This window comes from Mastomys coucha, unplaced genomic scaffold (genome assembly GCF_008632895.1).
Source record: "Mastomys coucha isolate ucsf_1 unplaced genomic scaffold, UCSF_Mcou_1 pScaffold16, whole genome shotgun sequence".
Lineage (NCBI taxonomy): Eukaryota > Metazoa > Chordata > Mammalia > Rodentia > Muridae > Mastomys > Mastomys coucha.
The window spans coordinates 17,287,296-17,307,530 of NW_022196898.1; the positions used below are offsets into that span (position 1 = coordinate 17,287,296).

At 43.1% G+C, this 20,235-nt stretch overlaps 1 non-coding gene across 1 annotated transcript; it reads right to left on the reverse strand.

The window, feature by feature from the left end:
* Positions 1–19,460: 19,460 nt before the first annotated feature.
* On the reverse strand, positions 19,461–19,597 carry LOC116094588. The gene has a single exon (XR_004120222.1). It is a non-coding gene; the product is annotated as a small nucleolar RNA SNORA17 (small nucleolar RNA).
* Positions 19,598–20,235: the final 638 nt, after the last annotated feature.

Below are 20,235 nucleotides of genomic sequence, written 5' to 3' on the forward strand. Positions count from 1 at the left end.
TCCTACTACAGAGACACTTGCTCAGCCATGCTTATTGCTATTCTATTCCTAACAGCCAGAACTTGCAAGCAGCCTAGATATCCATCAACATATGATTGATTATTGATCAGGAACACACATGTGGTACATTTACACAATGGAATATTATTCAGCTGTTAAAAGTTGAACTATGAAATTTATGGGTAAATAGATGGAGCTAGGAAGAAAATAATCCTGACTGAGGCAGCCTGGACCCCAAAAGACAACTGTAGTATGCATCCTCTTATATGTGGATGTTAGCTTTTAGTTTTTGAAGGCATGGTACTATCTGAATACTAGAGAGGTTAGAATAAGGAACAAGGTGGGAGGGAAGGACCATGCAAGGAAAAGGAAATAGAATGTATAGCTGGAGAGAAATGGGGACCAATGAAGACTGGAATGGGAGTGTTAAATGGAGATGGGGGAGAAGGAGGTGTTAGGGAGGAAGTTTAGGAGGGACAGTCAACACTAGAAGCCATTTCTGAGGGAGTATATGGAAATCTACTACAGTAGAAGCTTCTTTAAGTAAATATGAAAGAAATCTAAATCTGTAGCAGGGCAAAGGTTTCTCCATCTTGCCTCAGCTGGAGCCATCTTTGGTTTAAATTGAAACTGACCCCTTCCAACCTTTCTCACTCTACCCATGGAAAAGCACCCAACCTGTTCTAGAAACTCGGGGTTGAAATGGCCCAGCTAACTGCATGTTCTTGGCTCTTGTTAAACTGCTTACTTGCTTCCCCCTGCAAATGGCAACCAGAGTGTAATTTTTTTGTGTTCTTTGCCTTAAAAAAAAAAATCTCCCTGTCATATGCTCTTGGGGATGCTCTGGGAGAAGTGCTTCTCTCCAGGCAGTCACTGATTGGCTCAATATAGACTTTCAATGTAAACTTTGGTCATGCTGAGTGGTTTTCGGGATCTCTACTCCAAACAAATGGAGTTGCCAAATAACGCGGGAGACAAAGCCCCAACTAGGCGTCTCTCGCCACCAAATCCTATGCTGGCACCAATGGAAATCCCAGAAACAACTCAAGGGATTGCCGAGGCTTCTGGTTCGTTTCCACAACCTGATGGTAAGGCTCTATTGCTAAAGGCAATATCTAAATATCGGTGAATACAGAGACACTGGTGCCTAACTAGATCCTTCAGCCCCTAGTGACTAGCGTTCGTGGTACTGGAAAGCACTCCACACACTGCTAGAAGAGAACGGGAAACACTAACCCTGCTACACACTCTGCAATGGTGACCTGCCTGAAGGATAAACTGGAGTGAGGCACAGATGTTGAAGAAGAAACCAACCACTAGCTGACACTGCTCTAGTGGCCAAGATTCTGAGATTAGATAGGCCAAGGACCTAGGAGAAAAGCAAATACTCTTGTTCTGCCAAGGGAACACAGCAATAAAGTGACTCGTAACAATATTCAGCTGCACTCATTAGTCCGTCTCATTCAGCCGTCATCAGAGAAGCTTCCTTCTGGAGTGGATGGCAACAAATACAACTGGACCACGTGTAAAGGAGAAGAAGCCTTGGGACACCCAGGGCTAAATGGCGTGTCTCCATTGAACTCCTCCCCTCGGGGCTCAGGGAAGAAGAGGTGGAAAGAGCAAGAGCCAGAGGGGTTGGAGGATACCAAGGAAACAAGGCCATCTAGACACCACAGGTCCGACACACAGAGACCTAGGCAGCATGCACAGGGCCTGCACAGGTCTAAGGCAGGTCCCAGCCCTAAGAGGAAGAAGTAGATTCACATCCCCAACCAAGATGCTATCTCCAATTAACAACTGCTCCAAGGAAAATCAGTTTCTCCAATGGAGTCTCACTGGGCATACAAATCACACTCAGAAGTAGGCCCCATGCCTAGCAGTAAACAGCCAACCAGAGGAACTCGATGGTATTTTATAGATTTTTATTTGTCTCATATTGCTTTGATTAGTAATTTTTTAAAAAACCTTACTGGTCTTTGCTTGTATATTACGGTTTCTGACTTTGTATTTTTATGGTGTCTCTCTGTGGGTTCATTTTTCATGTTCTTTATTTGTTTCTTATTTGTTAATTTTGTTTTATTCTGGCCTGTTGTTTTTATTTGACTCTTCGTTTTCTTAAGAGAGAAAAGAAACAAGGTGCTGAGTTTGAAGCAACTGGTGGGGGACATGGGGCATGATCTGGGAGATGTGGGAGGGGAACTGTAATCAGAGCATATTGCATGAAAATAACTTCATTTTCAGTAAATAAAATGAACTAAAAGAGGACAGCATATGAGGAACAACACCCAGTGTTGTCTTCTAGTCTTCACATGCATGTGGACACACATGATGCATATGTGCATACCTCACCCCATACACACACACACACACACACACACACAAAGTGCTGTTTGTTGACTTTTTAACTCAATAGAAAAATTTGTTTTAAATATTTGCGGTTTTTTTTTGCATTTGTTTTAGATCGACACCCTTCTTTACCCAACGAACTTTGCGCCCTTTATATAGTTTTAAGAGAAGAAGAATAAGCAGATATACATTTCACAACTAGCATGTGACTGACTGTAAGCTAACATCCCGCTACATGCCAGCGTCCCTCAGCCTCACACAGCCTTCCTTGGCTGTAATGAGGAAGTGAAATTGCAAATGAATTGCAAATGAAGAAATCTCACCCAGGGGTGATTTCTTCTTGGGCTACCAATTAGGCTGTACAGACTGCGGTGCCAGGGGAAGGCCAGAACTTGTCATGGAAGGTGAAAGCTGGGTGAGTGTAAGGAGTCATTTCCTGTCCCCGGAGAAGGGGATCCTGCTGCAGGCGAAAGTGCAGAGGGTAGCTAGCGTCAGGGAGCGGCCCAGGCTCGCAGCTTACATGACTGGCATGCTAAAGGAGCCTCCAGAGTCAGCAGCTGTTAAGGCACAAATTGCCAGTGACACCATGGAACTGAGTGATGGTCTTGCTGGAAGGAAAGCAGTATTTATAAAAATCCTATCCATATTTATGAACCTTTTCACTCAATCCTGGGGTCTTCACTGTTCTGTCTGGTGAGGATGCCTGAGTGGTAAGTAGCAAAGTGTTTATTCTAAGAGAAAAAAAAAAGGACTTCTTTTTTCTTGAGAATTTCATGCATTTATACAAGGAAATACCATAGCCATCACCATTTCCTCCCCTCCCCCCAAATTCTTCCCTCCGTGCCTGCCTCACAACTTCATGCCCTCTTTTTCTTTTTCTTTTCTTTTAAACACCCTTAGTGTTGCCTACGTGCATACAGGAGTAGGGCCATCCTCTGAAGCATGAGAGATCTACGATCATTTTTATTTTTGTGTGTCCACAAAAATAAAAATGAAAAGGTTTGCTCTTCCCCCACAACTGTCAACTGCTAATAGCTCTTTAACGAGGGATGGACCTTGGAGATCATCTACCCCACACAAGTTGGAATTTTGGCTGGCTTGATCGTGTACAGGTCAGCACAGCTGGGGTGAGTTAGGAGTGTGACAGCCAGGCAGGCCCGGGAGTTTGCATCCCACAAACAGCCCTCCTCCTTGTCCAGCCTTTATGGTCTTTCTGCTTCATGAACGTTCCTAGAGTCCTGCTAGTGGCGGTGGGACACCCAGGGGTTGAGGGAGATTTGAGAGGTCCCACTGAGAGCTGAGCACCCAGCCACTTACTCTTGGCACGCTGGCCCGTTCGGCATCTCACACTGACCACCGCCACAGTGAGAAGAGGCCTCTCTGACCACGGTTGAGACTAGCCCCGGTATATAGACAGGGATGTTTGTTTAGAAGGCCACTGGACAGCATGACAGTTTAGAAAAGTAACAGCTGCAGCCTCTACTCTAGGCCTATGACCTCTCAAGCCATGGGCTTTTGACCGATTTTACAGTACGAGGCTTCAAATGCCCACTCGGCTGCTCCCAGCCTGCCCGTTGCCGCTGGCACACCACTTCCAGGTATTCTAACCTCGATTCTCTGACCCTTTGGTTTCTCAGAATGATCTCTTTTGCTCTCTACACTCCCGAGAGCTACATCCTGTGTCCCAGGGGGTTTGTGTTTCAAAGACCATTGCACCTTCTTTCAATTCCCAGTCAATTCTTTGAAAGGAAAATTCCCTGATAAGTTTAATTTCACCAGGTTATTTCAAGAATTGGTGAACATAAGCACAATATAAGTAACTTTTTCCTTAAAATATAATTACTCAGGCTGGAAAGATGGCTTGGTGGTTAAGAATGGATACTGTTCTTGCAGAGGAGATTGGTTTCCAGCACCCTTGTCAGACGGCTCAAGTTCCAGGGTTCCAACACTTTTGTCTAACCTCCACCGGCACCCCTCTGTGCGTGCACGCGCGCGCACACATATACAAGCACACGCACACACACGCACATGCACATGCACACACATACACATGCACACATACTTAAAACTAGAAATGAATCTTTAAAAAATGATTACATCATCGCTTCTTGGCCTTTTAGCTAAGATCAAGTGTGAAAAATAATTACATGTTCCCCACATCTTTTTTTTCTTCAGTGCTGGGGACTCACATTCCAGGTCCTTGCACATCTCAGGCAAGCATTTGGCCAGTGAGGGACTTGCTCAACTCCACTTACTTCTTGATTGACATACTAGCTCCCATATTTTCAACTACAAATAAGAGGAACTCCAACTTAAAGTGGTATAAGTAATGCTACATTTCAGGAGTCCAGACTCAGAGTTTCTCTAAGCATGGAGAAGTATTCAGCAACAATGTTCATGATCCAGGTTTTATTACCTTTCAGCTCTGCCATTTTCAATGTATTCAATGTATCCAATATCTTCAGTTCTCATGATTGCAAGATGGCTGCTAAACACCAGACGTCAACCATGATATCCAATTGTATTTAAAGCCAGCAAAAAAGAGTAGTTCCTTTTCAGAGAAGTTCCTTTGATTAAGAAAAGAATTAAAAATTTTTTTTTAAAAATGTCTTTTTAGGTTTTCTATGGAGCCATTACCCAGAATTAGGTTACATGTCTTAACTGCAGCGGAGCTTTGGAAATGAATGTGTTGTTTAATTCTTCATAGAGAGATGCTTCAGCCAGCAAGAAATTAGTATTTCGGAATATTGTGGCCTGTGGAGGAAGTCCGTTTTGTCTTCTCATCTTGAGCTTGGACTCATAGAACTGTTTGCTTCTGAATGCTGCACTTGGATGATGTGCATGCAGGTTTCCAAACAAAGGTAGTAGCCCTTCCTTGCTGCCCGCTGCCCCTGGCTCCTTTCTGCTCTCCATCTTAGAAGAACTGCCGTTCACACAGACACCGCCCTTCTGCCCCTCTTACCTCTTGTGGAGCCCTCACAGGGCTTCCTCACCTAACCTCCCCTGCCTTGCCTTGCACACCGCAGAACCCGAGAGCAGAACCCGAGACAGTCGGTGTACTCAGTGAAGGAAAACTAGTTTGGTTTGGGGAGACATAAGAGCAGAGGAAGACTGTGTAAGGCTTAATGATTTGACCTTGTGGGCTCCTGCAGGAGCCTGGCCTTTGTCCTGGGCACTTCTGCTAGGTTCTGTCTTGGAGGGCACAGGTAAGTCATTACAATTTTGAAGGCCAATTTTGATTCTCAAGGGCATTGGCTATCGAGGATTTCCAGTGGACTTGATGGATCAGAGTAATGCAAAAGACAGGACCTCCAGCCCTAGGCTTTTATGGCACCCATAAAATACCTTTTACAGTTTCTGCTCAATTTTATGCTGTTAGGCTAAACATTTGACATCATATGGCACTTTAAGCACATTGATGTATGGGAAGTCAGCAATTGCATCTGTAATAAAAAGTCCAAAGTATGGGTTTAAAAAGTAATCTACTGTATTTATTATTGACATAAACAGTTACCTGTAGTTCATTTGAACACCATCTTAGCTTTAACTCATGTATTAAAGATATTATGCGTCCCACTCAGCAAGGTCACAGCCAAGGTGAGAACCGTATGTGGTTGGAAATGAAAAAAAATCAAATGTATAATGATAAATATGTAAAAAGTGATATATATGATTTCATCTCTGTAAAGCCTCGATTAATAATAATACTCTGTTTATTCCTTTTACCTCCACCCTTGACCCCCAAATCTTCAAGCCTGGCAAGCCACTAATCTGTTTTCCATGCCTAAATTTTGTTCTTTCCAGAGTGATATATAAATGGAATCATATAGGTTGCAGCCTTTGAGCTTGGCTCCTTATTATTTTAAACTCTGTGTAATTCCCTGGAGGTCTGTTTAGTTTTGTGTGGCTTGCCTCATAACCTGTTTCAGTACCGTGGTCACAGCCGAGGCTGAATAATTGAACTAACTTAAAATTACTTCAACACAACCCAAAGCACCTGAAGTCAAGGTGGTTTCATAACAAGAGAATGCTACTTACAACCATGAGTTCACTCTGTTGAATAAGGAGGGTTTATTTTTAAGCAACATTATAGTGTTTTCAAAAGTATCTAGCTGGTCCAGCTGAGAGCTAGCAGACGGGATGCTTGAAGGACACCTACTTTCCTAACACTGATTTCAGAGATACTTCAGTCAAATATTGAACCAAAGTTTGGAAAAAGATTGTTCTCATTTTGCATTTGAAAAAAAATCTATGCATTTCACATTATAATCATTTAACTGACGTCATCTGTGCCTACACAGTAAGTCCAAAATTGATGGGAGAAAATGAACCTGTGTGGTGAATGCGTTTAAGTGGTCTTTTGTTGTATAGGAATGATTTTCTTGCTACAGTTCTTGATATATTGCCTGTGAGATTAATGTTTTTCTATTCACTAAAATGAAACTTGACAAAGAGAATTAATTTCTTTCAAAAACCCTCAGGGGAGGAAGGTCTGAAGTTTGGCATATGTTTCTGGGGAGGGCTGGCAGGTGGTGTCACAGGTCCCTAAGGCCATCCCAGAGTGTCTCCAGGGGGCCCCATGGGACCCAGCATAAATTATTCTTAGGACTGTGGTGGGTTACAGAGATGGGAGCACAGGCTGACTTCTGGAGGGGAGCCAGCAGAGTCCCCACAAGTTCTTTTTGGTGAATGACACAGGACACCCCAACTCTCACAACAGCAATTTGAAAAATGCTTCCACCCAAACTCATTGGAGACCCCTGACCATGGTCTTCACTGGAGGCTGTCACATAGCACCCCTTGTCTTGCATATGCCTGATCCCAGACTCACAGAAGGGAAATGGGTGGGTGTTCAGTATAAACTCATACTTCACAGAGAGTGTAGCCACATGATATCAGGCTCACCAGTTAGCAGTGGTACCTCTCCAGAAATCTGCATCCACAGATGCCATCCAAGGACCAGCATTCAGGGTAGCACCCTTGGCCTGTGGTGTAAAGCTTTCTCACACAGGCATTCACCCTGCCACTTTGTTCTCTCTGCCTTAGTTAGATTCAGGAGGATATCATCAGCTGAATTATATGACAGGGATAAGTGAACAAAAAGAGCAGCTAGACAAGTGTGTGTGTGTTTGTGTGTGTGTGTGTGTAAACACAATCCCAACACCAAACCCCTCACTGTACTTACTGACTAGGTCTGTGTTGTGGCTATGAGACATTGATAATGACAAGACATTTAATTTTTTTAAGAATTTATTTTATGTGCTTTGGTATTTACTTGCATGTATGTCTTCGTGAGGAGTCAGATCTTGGAGTTATAGACAGTTGTAAGTTGCCATGTGAATGCCTGGAATTGAACCTGGGTCCTCTGGAAGAGCAGTCGATGCTCTTAACTGCTGAACCATCTCTCCAGCCCCAACAAGATGTATAAAATATTGTTTGTTTAGCTTAAGATTTCACTTTCAAAATTCTCTGTGTGCCTCATCGTTACTATAGGGATTAGTTATATAGGTACCAGAATACGTTTTGAAACTAAATAAATACATGTTTTAGGGATGTGTAATCAAACGTCTCACAAAGACTTCCATTCTCAAATGCAGAATATGTTTATTCTCCAACACCAGCATTAGCCTAATAGCAAAGTCACACAAAGACTTGGCAAAAAAGAAAATAGTGGATTGGTATCTCTCATGAACAGAGGGGGAAGCTGACAGATCACTGTCGAGCCAAACTCAGAAATGCAGAGAAATAATTATACTCTGTGTACAAGTAGGGGTTGTCCCAGCAGTGTGGGATTAACTTAGTCTATGAATTTAACTAGCACACTATACTGTAATAATAGAATAATGGGAAAATCAAATGATGATGTCTGTCAACAACAAAACATTCTTTCAAAATAAAAATATTACTAAATTTCTGTCAATTAGGAGAAGAAAAAAAAAAGCTTTCAGTACAATAAAGGATCACAAAACCCCCATGGCTACCATCATATAGTTACATGAGATAATGCTGCCCCTTTATGCAGTACTGTACTGCGGGTTCCAGCCAGAGAAATTAGGCATGAAAAAAGAGTAAAGGTATTCAGGTTAAAAGAGAAATCAGAACTAGAGAGACAGCTCAGTTGCAAAGAGCACCTCTGCGCTTGCACAGGAAAGGGGTCGTCAGTTCCCAGCACTCACGTAGTGACTCCCGCCCTTCTGACTCCTTACAGGGATCTGCTGCCCCTAAGGGCTCTGTCCACACACATGGTGCACATATATACAGTGGGCCAAATATATATAACATAAGACAAATACATCTCAAAATCAAAGTAGAAAATAGGAGAAAGTAGTAATTATTTTCATATTATATAATCTTGTATATAGAAAATTCTAAGAAATTCACTAAAAAAAATATTAGGGCACACAACTGAGTTCTGTAACATTGAAGGATATAATATCAACTTTTTGTAAAAAAAGTGTATTTTTATATACTAGTAAGGAACAATTGGAAAATTAAATTTAAAAAATAAGTTGGCTCATAAATTGAATGGAAGACTAGAATATTTGGAAATACAATTAACACTAACAATAGCAAAAAACATTTTCAAAAAAATTTAATAAAATGCAAATAAATGAAAATGTATTCTATGCACATAGATCAGAAGACTGAATGTTGTTAAGGTGCGGTTACTCCCCAAATGGCAGACAAGTCGGTCATTATCCAAAATTCCAGAAAACAGAAATTGACAATTTGATCATAAAATTCACATGGCAGTGCAAGGGACCTGTAATAGCTGGATACTTTTGGGTAAATAAGAACAACCATCAAAAATAAAACACTTTGGCGGGATCAGAATAATTTACTCAAAAATTGATTACAAAACACTGTAAGATTGTTAAAATAGTAGAAATGCCTATTAATGAGATGTGACTAACAGACAAGAAATAAACTGTGCTATTCATAGTTTACTGATTTTTGACAAAGGTACCTCGACAACACCAATGGGAGAAAAATAGCCTTTTCAACAAATTGTTCTGGGTAAACTGAACATACAGTACCACAATATTAAGTTCAAATTCTCTCCCTGTACACAGTAGCCGACTTAGGCTGGCTGTGGTGGTTTGTTCCTTTAATAGCACCCAGGAGGCAAAGGCAGGCAGATCTCTGTGGGGTTGAGGCCAGCTTAATCTATAAAGTGAGTTCCAGGACAGCTCTGGCTGTGTTCTGGAGCTGGGGGTGGGGAGAGGGCATGCAATTTGTGTGAGTTGGTTTTCCTCTGGGGATGGAACGCAGGTTTGGTGGCAAGTGCCCCCTCTCCCTGATCCAACCTTCCGGTCTCATGTTTACCTTTCTCCTTTAATCAATTGATGCTTTAGAAATCTGGTCAAAGACCAGTTTTGTTAGTTTGTTTGTTTTTGTAAGGTTCTGTAAGGGGAAGGACTGCAAGCCCCAAGATGTTTGTTGTTATCACTGACAACTGTTCTTTCTCTAAAATAGCGGAGAGTGGTCTGGAAGCGAAGCCTGCAAAGAGATCTCTCTTTGTGCCTATATAGATCTCTCATCATAGGACAGAAAAGCTGAAATCACATGATTATGGTTTTAGCCACACCACCACGGAATTTGCTCTTGATTTAGATAATTTGAGTTATCGAGGCAAGGCCACCACACTCTTTGTGAGGTTATGCTCAACCAGGCTTCCTCCTGAAGCATGGGAGCCCTGGGCTTCTCAAAATAAACTCAACCCTCGGGAAGTCCTGCCTTATTTGTCTACTGAGCATGTGCATTTTATTTAAAGACTTGTAGACTAAAATATGATTACATACTTTCCCGTTTGCCACCTTGTTGAATGCATGGGTTTTCAAAGACTATGGTTATCCTAAACAAGCCAACCCAGAGGACTGGAGCTGAGAAAGTAGTCCTAGAGTGACATCCACTGGCCACAGGACCTTAGTGACAGGGTGACAGTGTCAGGACTCCAGTGAGCATCCCAGGAATGCTCCAATGATCTGAGCATGTCCATCCCAAACTGAATGATTTCCACTTTGAAAAACTTATAGCTATTACTGTCCCAGGGAAGGCAGGCTGATGGCTCCCTGGGGCTCCCTGGCTTGCCAGCCTTGCCTACTTGGCAAATTTCCAGCCAGTAAAATACTCTATTTAAGTCAAGTGGAGGTGGAGATTGTCTTTGATCCTAGGAGAGAAAGAGGGAGAGGGGCAGGAGCGGGGAGGGGGGTAGGGAAGGGCAGGAGCAGAGAGGCAGAGAGGCAGAGGAGAGGCAGAGGCAGTGGATCTCTGTGAGTCTGAGGCTAGCCTAATCTACAGAGTGAGTTCCAGGACAGCCAAGGAAGGCTACACACAGCAAGCCTGTCTTAAACAAAATAAAAGAAAACCAACCAATAAAACAAACAAACAAACAAACAAACAAAAAGGATTCTAATTTTAAAAAAAAGATGCCTGAAAATTGTGAAGAATGTGACACCCAGAGTGGCCTCTGGCCTTTATGTTCATGGGCACATATGTGTATCTATACACCCAAACATTTACATGTGTGCACATAATCTATGTCAGTCACTACAGACATTCTCTTTACTTCTGGAAACATATGCCATGTGTGCATTTAGACTAGCAAACATTCAAAAGCATCACATCCTCTTGCTTTAGATTGTGGGAAAACAGAGGTTTCCTTTGAACTTGTCATAAGTGTTGGGTTTTAACTTCATAATTTGTTAGTATGTGTAGTAGCTGCTTGAGCAATCTATGTTCCCACCAACGGTGTAGAAGGCTCCTTTTCCACACCCTCACTAGCATTTGTTATCATTGTTTCCTCATTAAAAATACTTTATTTTTATTTTTAATTAGGTGTAAGTGTGTGTATGTTCGGGGGATGTCTGCACATGAGTTCAGCATCCTAAGAGGCGAGAACAGAGCATCAGAGTTCCTGCAGCTGGTGTTCCAAGGGGTTGTGAGCTATCAGTCTTGAAAACTGAACTTTGGTCCACTGAAAGAGCAGCATACTCTCTTAACTTCTGAGCCATTTCTCCAGCCCAGTTGTTGTTGATGATAATCACTCTGACTGGAACCCAATGGAGACTTAAATCCCCCCTCCTTGAGTGTGTGTGTGTGTGTGTGTGTGTGTGTGTGTGTGTGTGTGTGCACAACCTTGGGTGTTAGTCCTCAACTTGAGCCAGGGTCTCTTGTCCACTACTGTGTGAGCCAGGCCAGCTGCCTAGAGTTTCTGCGATTCTGTCTCTGCCTCACCTCTTGCCTCGGTAAAGCTGGAATTACAGATGCAATCACGTGGGTTTTATGAAGGCAAACTATGCTCCCCATGTTTGTGTGGCACGTTAGCCACTCAGCCATCTCCCTGGCCCCATGGAATCTTGATGTAATTTTATTTTTCATTTTCCTGATGGCCAAAGTGTTGAACTTTTATTTTGGGGATTACTTGTGGGCATTTGGACTTGTTCTGAGAATTGCCTGTCCTATTACTTTGCTCACTTATTGGTTTGACCTTTTGTGTATGTGAACTTTATTTTTTCAGTTTTAAAAATATCCATTCTGGATGCCAACCCTGTGTGAGGGGAACACCTGGCAAAGCTTTTCCCGATTGTTGGGCTCTGCATCACGGCGATTGCTCCACAGAAGCTGTTTGATTTCTTGTGACCTCATTTGCTAATTTTTGAAATTACTTCTTTTTTTTTTTGATTTAAGTTTTATTACATTATGATGAGAAAATATACATAATTTCAATTTATCTGAATTTGTTAACATTTAAAAACATATTTTAAGTAAATAGGATTACATCACATTCTTCTTTCCCTTTTGTACCCCGACTCCTCCCCGAGACCCCCCTTCAATACCTGCCATACCTTTTATTTTTTATTTTGTCATATTCTTTAAAATTTATAAAATATTGTAACAGTAAAAATGAGTATTATAAAAGTTGTTGATATAAAACAACAATCTATTGAACAAATTTATGTAGATGTCTACAGCAATACTGAAAATATATACATTTTTCTCAATATAAATTTTAAATAACTCCAAACATTTTAACTATGATATTTTAAAATAATAGAAAGATATTGTGTAAATTTGGTTTTGTCATGGAATATCTTGTTTTCTCCATCTATGGTAATTGAGAGTTTTGCTGGGTATAGTAGCCTGGGCTGGCATTTGTGTTCTCTTAGGCTCTATATGATAGACCTATAGATAGGTCTATAGGATCCATCTGCCCAGGATCTTCTAGCTCTCATAGTCTATGGTGAGAAGTCTGGTGTAATTCTGATAGGCCTGCCTTTATATATTACTTATTTCCCTTACTGTTTTTAAAATTCTTTTTTTTTGTTTAGTGCATTTGGTATTTTTATTATGAGATGGGAGGAAATTCTTTTCTGGTCCAGTCTATTTGGAGTTCTGTAGGCTTCTTGTATGTTCATGGGCATCTCTTTTTTTAGGTTAGGGAAGTTTTCTTCTATAATTTTGTTGAAGATATTTACTGGCCCATTACATTGGGAGTCTTCACTCTATTCTATACCTATTATCCTTAGGTTTGGTCTTCTCCGTGCATCCTGGATTTCCTGGATGTTTTGGGTTAGGAGCTTTTTGCTTTTTGCATTTTCTTTGACTGTTGTGTCAATGTTTTCTATGGTGTCTTCTGCCCCTGAAATTCTCTCTTCTATCTCTTGTATTCTGTTGGTGATGCTTGTATCTATGACCCCTGATCCCTTTCCTAGGCTTTCTGACTCCAGGGTTGTTTCCCTTTGTGATTTCTTTATTATTTCTAGTTCCATTTTTAGATCCTGGATATGGTTTTGTTTATTTCTTTTGCCTGTTTCTTTGTGTTTTCCTGTAATTCTTTAAGGGATTTTTGTGTTTCCTCTTGAAGGGGTTCTAGCTGTTTACCTGTGTTCTGTTTTTTTGTTTTGTTTTGTTTTGTTTTTAGGGAGTTATTTATGTCCTTCTTAAAGTCCTCCATCATCATCATGAGAAGTGATTTTATATCTGAATCTTGCTTTTCTGGTGTGATGGTGCGTCCAGGACTTGCTACGGTTGGAGAACTGGGTTCTGATGATGCCAAGTAACCTTGGATTCTGTTTCTTATGTTTTTATGCTTGCCTCCCGCCATCTGGTTATCTCTAGTGCTACTTGCCCTGGCTATATCTGACTGGAGCCTGTCCTTCCTGTGATCGTGGTTGTGTCAGAACTCCTCAGAGTCAAGCTCTCTCTGTGATCCTGCGATCCTGGGCCCATTAGAGCATCTGGGAGTAGAGCTTACTCTGGCTATTGTGGGATTGGCTGCAGACTTTGTACCCAAGGTCTGCTTAGGTCACCAGCTCAGATACACCAGAAGGAACCCACGCCACTGGGCAGGCAGAGTTCCTGTGTGCTTGTGTCCCGCTGGTCCCAGTTTCTCCTGGTGTTGGGACAGATGTTGTGTCCTCCTCACCTCTTATCCTATGACCCTGGGTGTGTTAGAGTGTCTGGGAGTGGAGCTTCCACTGGGTGTTTGTGGGACTGGTTGTGGAGTTTGCGCCCAAGGTCTGCTCAGGGGACCAGCCCATACAGACAGGACTTGAAATTTCTCTTCTTTTTTTTTTTTTAAAATGTTTTTTTTTTTTTTAAAGATTTATTTATTTATTATATGTAAGTACACTGTAGCTATCTTCAGACGCACCAGAAGAGGGCATCAGATCTCATTACGGGTGGTTGTGAGCCACCATGTGGTTGCTGGGATTTGAACTCATGACCTTCCAAAGAGCAGTCAGTGCTCTTCCCCACTGAGCCATCTCACCAGCCCTTGAAATTTCTTCAGAGTGAATTGAAATCCTATTTTTAAAGTCACTGTAGTGGAATGCTTCCCATATACATTCCTCTAATGGTTTCAAGGTTTTAGGCCTTGAGGTTTCTGATCTATTGAGTGATTTCCATACAGGGAAAGAGATAGGAATCTAATTTCAACAGCATGCATTTGGCTGTCCAGCTTACCCACCACTGTCTGTTAGAGGGGACTCTCTTTCTCCAACATATTCTGGGCCTGTTTATTTAGACTCCAAAGACTGCCGCTGAGTGGGCTAATTTATGGGTTTTCTAGCTTATTGGTTACCTCTCTGTTTTTGTTCCAGTATCATGATAAAATGGTGATTTTTGTAACATAAAATGCTGCAACACTTCCAATGAGAAAATTTGGCATTACTTAGCAAGGTTCATTTTTACTTTAACACATGAATCCCTTCTTAGCCTAAAGTCACAATTCCTTCAGATAACAGAACAGTTATTGTACCCAAGATTATCACAAAACATAGTTTGTAGTAACAGAACACTGGAGATGTGCTAAATGCACCACAATTCAGGACAAATGTGTTTGATGGTATATGATGGGATGCAAGAATAAGGAAGATTACATAAACCAGTAAGAGTGAGGGACATCTACGTGAAATCTTATAGAACATTTCTCAATATTAGTTAGGTAGACAACTGATATGGCTGCATTTGGACAGGGCTTGATATACAGCCCCGCCTGGCTTTAAACTGAAGCTCCCCACCCGTCTCCTTTTTAAATTCCTGAAGCAGGAATCAATGTTTAGGTTTGAAGCTTGGGAGTGAGGAATGGTGGAGGTGAGAACCCAACCGAAGGCCTTTCAGGCCCCGCAGGTCACCAGCCTTTCCGACATGCTCACCAAATCAGGTCACTTAATGTGGACATATGCTGAAATGCAGATCAGATGATGATAACCAATGCGCGTAGGTTTAGGAGGAGGAGTTGAACTCTGCCCTGTTGCAGTTCTTATAGACAATTCCTGATGGAGTGGGTGGCGGCAGTGGACCAGGGGCTAGCGAGTTCCTTGTGCTCGTCTGCTGATGGGGGTGTGTTGGATGTAAAGTCGGGCGTCGTTTCTGAACAGTCCCTCTCTGTTATGACAAGCTGAGTGTAGGCACCACTTGGGGAATGTCCTAGTCCTAAAGTCTGCTCCGTGGAGGAGTGTGCCTCTCTCCTCACGCTGACATTCCAGTGGCACTAAAAATAACCTTCTCATCCCCAGAGGTCTGTGTACGCGTGCGTGCGTGAGCACATAGTTTTGAAAGCCTGTGCTTGAAGCTATAATCCAGCCTTTCGCCTTTGAGGAAGGTGGAGCCCCTCCCTCTGGATGTCTTTCCTGCGCCATCTACCGGCAGAGGCGAACAGCTTACCGTTGGCAAAGGAAACTAACACTCCAAGCAGCTTGGGAAAGGGTTATGTTGGGAGCAGACAGTAAAACCAAAACCCACGTGGAACGTGATTATTGATACTCCCCGTAGCTGTTCCTGAGTCAGGTTTGTCTTTCTCTTCAGTTTGTGACTCACAATTATAAGTGCACCGTTTTTATTGCTTAATTTATAATGATATATTTCCTTTACTAAGCTAAAAGGCTTCTTTAGAAACTTTTCAGTTAGGGTTCTGCAAAATGGCTTAATGGGTAGAGGGACTTCCTGTCTAGCATGACGACCTGGGTTTCATCGCCAGAACACACACGCCAGAAGAAGAGAACCAACTTCTGGAAGCTGTTACCCTACCACACACTCATTTATAAGTAAATGCATAAGTAATTGTAAAAATTCAAATTAGAACCATTCATGATTACCTGTTTTTCTGATTCTCTCAACCCTTATTAGGGAAGAAAAATACAATATGTTTATTTTTGCAAGTGACTTGAACACAGACTTCCATGTATCTGGGTAGGGATACCAGCAGATAGCCATATAGATGAATACACAGACAGATAGATACATGCAAAACAGGAGAGAAAACAAATCCTAGCTGATGGGAAGGGGACTGTGGACACAGAGCAGTCATAAAAGACATTTCAAAAGTAGAGTTATTAAAACCGAGTTCTGCAGGACATCATTTTAGTCATGATGTTAGACATTTAGAGTGCTATTTTATCCTCAGCATGGTAAGTACAAGAATGTGAGCCTCCCCCCGACCCCCTGCAGGCTTATGTGTTTGAAGGCTTCCTCCTTAGTTGTTGGCATTGTTTTGGTTCTGTGACATTTCATAGAATGTTTGGGGGGTGTGGCCTAGTAGCAGAAGTTAATGGCTGGGGAAAACTTTGAAGGTGGTGACTATTTGGGGTTCCTTGTGCTTATCATGAGGAGCTGCCAGTGCCTGGCTAACCATTGCAGACACCACACCTTCCTTACCATAACGGAATGCATCCCTTAAAACTGTGAGCCAAAATAGATGTCTCCTCCCTTAGCATGGTGTTGTCAGACATTTGGTCATACTATAAGGAGAGTAACTAATACCGTACCTGTTTTTATTCCCAACATGCTAGCCTTTCTGTACTTCAGGACATACATACCAATTGCGTATCTTCAAGGGTAGCTAATTTCTCTCTCTTCCTCTTAAAAAGTTCTTTCTTTCTTTCTTTTTTTTTTTTTGGTGAAATTTTATGTATGAATGTTTTGCCTACATGTAAGTATTGTACCATGTGCACGGCTGGTGCTGAGAGAGGAAGCAGGCACTGAGTCCCTGGAACTGGAGTTACAGATAGTTGTGAGCCATGATGCGCATGTTTGGAACTGACTCTAGGTTCTGTTCAAGAATGGCAAGTGATCTTAACAACTGGTCCACCTCCCCACCACCCTCCCCTCCTCAGCTTTTCAGACTAGATAATAGGAACGTGCTGCCAGTCTGGAGGTCTCTGCATTATAAATATAAATTCCGCCATACATATTAATTCCATGTATGTTACACAAGTTTCTGTTGCTGTGAGAGATTCAATTGGACAGAGGAACAGTTTGCTTTGGGACATCTTTCATGGGTGATTTGCTCTGTCACATTGCAATTTGTAACGAGGCTGAAACACTGTGGTGGTGGGGGGAGTGTGGTACAGGAGAGCAGCTCATCTTGTGGTGGCCAAGAGCCATGGGAGAGGGAAGGATGTGGGGAAGGGGAGGAGAGGAGAAGGGAGAAGAGCAAAGGGGCCTGGGACTCAATGTATTTCCCAAGGGCAGGATCCCAAGTAGACACTCCCTTAACTATGTCTGTGCTGTTTTCCCTGCATGTGTTTCCCTGCAAATGTCACAATTCCATTTATCTCTAAGACTGAATACGTTTCCACCTGATGTATGTACATTTTATTCATTCATTCATTCTTTGATAGACATCTAGGCATTTTCCATGTTGCAGCTATTGTGACTAGAGCAACAGTAAACAGGGATGTATAAGCATCTCTGGGGTGTGTTGAGTTAGATTCTTTTGGACTCATGTCTAAGAGTGCTATAGTTGGACCATGGGATAGTTCTAGTTTTATTTTAAAAATTTCCATATTGATCTCCATAAAATCTTTCCATATTGATGCACTCCAGCAGTTCATCCGTGGGGTAGGTGTTGGGGTGGGTAGATTCAAAGTCCTAGATCTGGGTCTGAGAAAGATCTGAGCTGGTCGGCATGCTGGCTTTCACACTCTCAAACCTTTGAGGTTGGCTCATGAGTAACCTCCACAACAAGAACCAGTTTTACCCTGCTGTCCAGGCAAGGTGAAGGACCAGCTCTCCCGAGTTCTGAAACCAGGAAGGGACATGGTTAGTTCTTCCACTCTCGAGATCCTGGGGTAGCTTTCCTGCCTGCCATAGGTGGTGAGGGCAAAAGGTAGGGGAAGGACTCTCTTCTACATCACAACTCCAAAACAGACAAGAGGCAGGACAGGCTGGGCCATGCTCATGCCCTCAGACCAGCTTGTCCATGCTCCCGACACTAGGGTCAATTCTACTATGTTGTTCAGATAAGATACAGGATCCCCAGCTCCTGAGTGAGGGAAGGACCAGTTCTGCTCTCATGACCAGCCTGGTCTCTTGTCGGGAGCCATTTTGCTTGCTTCTTTCAGGCAGAGTCAAGGCAAGCCAGGGTCTGCTGGCAGATTTCCTGGCCTGCTGATGAATGGAATGATAAGGGGAGACCTTGAAGCTCATGACGAGGGGCTGAATATCCTGTAAATCTTAGAGGGAGAACAGGAAGGCCTCTGGATGGACATAGATATCCAATGTACATCAGCCACTGTCTTTGCTGGCATGTGATTTTGTTTCCCACGATACTGTAAAGTATGTAAAGGCTATGAGAAATACATTTGGGGCTGGCGTGGTGTAAGCCTGCAGCCCTCCCACTTCTAACCTTTGTCTCGTCTTCCTTTCTGTCTCTCCTACAATCAGAGACTGTTCTACTCCTCACCAGCAGGACTGCTGCACTCTCCCACCTGCCACAGGTGGCGAGGGGAAAGGGGAGGAGAGTGGCTCTCCATGTCCGCACCACCATACAGAGAGGAGGGCCAGCTCTTCCACACTCAAAACAGGGGGTGGGGTCAGGGCTCTTCTGAGTACTGCAGCTGGCTAGGGGCAGGGTCAACTGTCCTGCTCTTATGCCCTCAGGGCCAACTCTTCCACAATGCCCAAGTGAGGGGTGGGGCCAATTCTGTACAGCCAGATATCAACAGCTCTCCCCAGGTGGCAGCTCAGACCAGGGACATCTCCCAGACCTTTGGTGGTAACAAACCCTTGCTACTGTAGGGCCACAATGCCACCCTGTGTGGCAGCACAGGCCAGGACCCCATCATGGTCCCAGGTGGCATCACCAGCCACTCACATCAGGCTGTTCCTCATTCCACTTGAGTCTTGAGTTCTGCCTCTCTTCACTGTGCATACATCCTTCTGTTTCTCTTTCTCTTCCATTCTTCCACCACTTACTTGCTCCTCTTACTGGCACCAGGGTCTCTGAGTGTCTGAGGTTGTCTCAGAAATGGTTTTGTAAGTGCTATACCTTGCTTGTGCATTATGATACCTGGTAGGAGTCAATACAGACATGGTCTGTGCCACCACCCCCAGGTCTGCATGGTGCCAGGCTGGTGGTCATCTCAGACTAGCTACCTATCTGGGTCCCATGGCACCAGTCAGGTGATTGTCTCAGGCTTGCTTCTCATCCAGGGCCAACGGTCCCAGGCGGGGTTCTTCTAGTCTCCAACTCACTCCTCACCCTGGGAGGCAGTCATGGCCTGTGCAGTACCAAGGCACTGGATATTGGTGGTCCTGTCAGGCTATCTCCCTGTCCAGGCTCCCTGGTGCTGGACTGGCGGTGGCCCCAGGCTTGTTTTTTCTCAGGGGATGTCAGGCTACTTATTAATCACTCAGATGTTCACAGGTCAGGATGCTGGGCATAGACATAGTCGCTCTCTTCTCTGCCACCTACTGGCAGACATGTGACACAGCAGCCACACCTGCTGTGCCTCTTAGGGGAAGGATGTTTGTTTTCTTGCTATTAATTAACGAGAGAGAGAGAGAGAGAGAGAGAGAGAGAGAGAGAGAGAGAGAGAGAGAGAGAGAGAACACGAGAGAGTGAGAGGGAGAGAGAGAAAGAGAGAGAAATCAAAGTAGTTTTAATTTGTCTTTTCCAGAAGAGGGCGTCAGATCTCATTATGGATGGTTGTGAGCCACCATGTGGTTGCTGGGATTTGAACTCAGGGCCTTTGGAAGAGCAGTCAGTGCTTTTACCTGCTGAGCTATCTCACCAGCCCTTAATTTGTCTTTTCATAATGGCTAAAGGGGTTCAAACCCTTTTAAAATATTTATTGGTCATTTTTGTTTCTTCTTTTGCAATCTGTTTATTCAACAGCCCTTTTTGTAACTAGAAAGTTTATGAGGCTATTAAATTCTTGCAGTTCTTTATATATTTTTGTCCTGCTCAATCCAGGTTTGACAAGGATTCTTTTCCCCTAATCTGTAGGCAGCCTCTTGTGATTGTTCCCAGCACGTTTTCATTGGATGTTGTCCCATTTGTCAGCTCTTGGGGGCAACCTCATGGACCATTGCAGCCCTTTAGAGGAGGTACTTGCCAGTGTGGAAACTTTGAAATGTTCCCCAATTTCTTCAGTCACAATG